Source organism: Myotis brandtii, unplaced genomic scaffold (genome assembly GCF_000412655.1).
Source record: "Myotis brandtii unplaced genomic scaffold, ASM41265v1 scaffold107, whole genome shotgun sequence".
NCBI classification, from domain to species: Eukaryota; Metazoa; Chordata; class Mammalia; order Chiroptera; family Vespertilionidae; genus Myotis; species Myotis brandtii.
In genome coordinates this window covers 3,632,248-3,635,259 of record NW_005353629.1, presented here as the reverse complement: position 1 = coordinate 3,635,259, position 3,012 = coordinate 3,632,248, and the positions used below count along the sequence as shown (strand labels likewise).

The 3,012-nt window shown below is 43.6% G+C and overlaps 1 protein-coding gene across 5 annotated transcripts in view; it reads right to left on the bottom strand.

Moving 5' to 3' along the window:
• Nucleotides 1–3,012, bottom strand: part of CHST9 (carbohydrate (N-acetylgalactosamine 4-0) sulfotransferase 9) — a 139,304-nt gene that overhangs the window by 69,045 nt on the left and 67,247 nt on the right. The window contains exon 1 of one of the 5 annotated variants that reach the window (XM_014541424.1): nucleotides 1,424–1,453. The exons of the other annotated variants lie outside the window; for them this stretch is intronic. The gene's annotated coding sequence lies outside the window, so the exon portion shown is untranslated. Of the gene's footprint in view, nucleotides 1–1,423; nucleotides 1,454–3,012 lie in introns of those variants that run through there. 5 annotated transcript variants of the gene reach the window in all.

Below are 3,012 nucleotides of genomic sequence, written 5' to 3'. Positions count from 1 at the left end.
CAAGGGCATGTACCTTGGTTGCAGGCACATCCCCAGTAGGAGGTGTGCAGGAGGCAGCTGATCGATGTTTCTCTCTCATCGGTGTTTCTAACTCTCTATCCCTCTCCCTTCCCCTCTATGGAAAATCAATAAAATATATATTTTTTAAAAAGACAGAAAAGTAAATACCATTACTTCTTGTATTTATGAATTGTCCCCTAAAAAACCATCCTCTCTCCCCCTCCCAATAATAATTGCATGGATAGCTCTAAAGGTTTTCACTACACCTTCTCAATCACTGCTCTTCCAAATATTTTTTAATGTAATGACTACCTAGGATGTGGGCTCCGTCAGCAGAATCAGGATAGACTGACTTCCTCGCCACCTGGTAAATATTAAATAACTAAGAGTTGACTTCCAGGGTCAGCTATGGGAATGATTTGAACTGTCAGCAGGCGGGCTTGTTTCACATAACACAGAGTCCTTGGGTTTGGCCAGACCCCCTAAAACAAGTAAGAGTTTAAATCTCATCTCTAGTGTACACACCCTTAATTATGCACGCACGATTGAGTACAGCATTAAAGGCTTAAGTTCGTGGCATAGACATGGCGACGAAACCGATCTTTCTTCTTCACCGCATTCTGAGTCCTTTCTGTTTTGGGCCGGAAAGAGGATTTCACCCGTTGAAACGTGGCGTAAGCGCCATACGAAGTGAGTAGGTCTAGGTAGGAGAGCGCGCTAATAGGAAATCAATTTAATAATAATTGCATGGATAGCTCTAAAGGTTTTCACTACACCTTCTCAATCACTGCTCTTCCAAATATTTTTTAATGTAATGACTACCTAGGATGTGGGCTCCGTCAGCAGAATCAGGATAGACTGACTTCCTCGCCACCTGGTAAATATTAAATAACTAAGAGTTGACTTCCAGGGTCAGCTATGGGAATGATTTGAACTGTCAGCAGGCGGGCTTGTTTCACATAACACAGAGTCCTTGGGTTTGGCCAGACCCCCTAAAACAAGTAAGAGTTTAAATCTCATCTCTAGTGTACACACACTTAATTATGCACGCACGATTGAGTACAGCATTAAAGACTTAAGTTTGTGGCATAGACATGGAGATAAAACCGATCTTTCTTCTTCATCGAATTCTGCGTCCTTTCTGTTTTGGGCCGGAAAGAGGATTTCACCCGTTGAAACGTGGCGTAAACGCCATACGAAGTGAGTAGGTCTAGGTAGGAGAGAGCGCTAATAGGAAATCAATTTTTTAAAAAATAGCACTTTGCCGGTCCTTTCCGAGGGGCTGAGAGCCCCAAGCAGCACGAGCAGACACTGAAGCCGGCAGAGCTCACACTCTGGCGAGAGAACACAGATATGACCACAATACACTTCTCTCAAAGCAATTCTTCTGGCCACATAATAAATTGTTGATCATCATTCTTACCTCACGGAGGTCACAACATTAGAGGAAGGCGGGACCGCTTCCTACAGCCATGTGGCCATCTGGTGTTAAATGGAAGCGGGGTCACATTCCGTGTGCTGGTTTTCCCCTCCAAGCTAAACTGCTCAGAAATTGGATGATAATACCCCCTTAATTTTACATACAAGTTTTCTGGTGCAAAAAAAAAAAAAAAAGATCACAATGAAGTTTTAGGTCCTTTGTTGTCTAATGTTTGGTTGTTGGATTTAAAGGTTTTCCCCAATATCTTCTTTTGAAATATTGATCTGGTTCAACCTCACCTTCTTTTCTCTTTTGTCCTAAAATTACCTGGACGCACAATTTAAACAAGTAACAATAACACCTACATGCATGGAATCCCTGTGAAATAGCAGCCTGTTGCCGAGCGCTTTGTGGGAGCCTTAGGGAATTTCACACCGAAGAACCCCTGGGGCCCGGCCCGTTCCTGCACATTGACTGTATGTACGGGTTCCAGTCCTGCACCTTTTACCGGACCCCACCCATCATCATCATCATCTGTGTTTTCTAGTTTCACTTTCATTAAAGTCGATTGAGGACTTAAAGACACAAAGCAGAATCTTTTTAGATTTTTTTCCTAATATTTTACCATTATTTTTTAACATCTACTTCTGTGGCATTTTATTTTCAGTAACTCAACTTTATCAGGTCTTTCCAAAATAATGTCATAGCAATAGCAAGGCTTTTATGCATCCATGTGTCATCGGTTTACATACTTGATAACGGAATCTAATAACTATATGAACAAGTACAATTGGCACAGCGGGCTTGGAAACAGACTCTTGGCCCACATACACCTGCACAGGCGGGGTTAGAGATTTACAGGTGGGGTCAGAAGTTCATAGGGGGGTCAGAAATTTACAGGTGGGGCCAGAAATTCATAGGGGGGTCAGAAATTTACCAGAAGTTCATAGGGGGGTCAGAAATTTACAGGTGGGGTCAGAAGTTCATAGGGGGGTCAGAAGTTCACAGGTGAGGTCAGAAGTTCACAGGTGGGGTCAGAAGTTCACAGGGGGGGTTAGAAGTTCACCGCTGGGCTAGAGGGACAGTCAGTAGGTTATATCGAAGGAAGGGAGAAAGTTGCTTAATCCGGGAAATCACTTAAGAGGAAGCCAGTTAAAAGAACTTCTGTTGTATTTGATAATTTATGCACACATTACTTTGATAAAAAAAATTAATGGAGGGAAAAGGAGAAAGGAGCTGAGTTTAGGTAATTAAAATTTAAAAAAAATTTTTTAAGTGGAGAGAAAAAGAGGAAGGAGCTGAGTTTAGGTCTCTTGCCCAGTATTGCAAAACTGGAGCTGAAACTACGATTTGGCTCCAGAATTCAGCTTCCAAATCTAGCTCTCTGGTAGTCCTTCCCTCCATCCCATGAGCCTTGGGACAGCGATGACCATGGAGGGCCAGGTGGGCTCCTACCACCCAGGCAGGGGCCTGGACACAGCTCGGGGGTGCTCAGCAAGGGGGCACAGGAACAGAGAGGAAAGCCAGACATGATAAAACAGTGAGCATAACCAACGGACACAGACACTAGGGGGTGAGGGCATGTGCTGGGG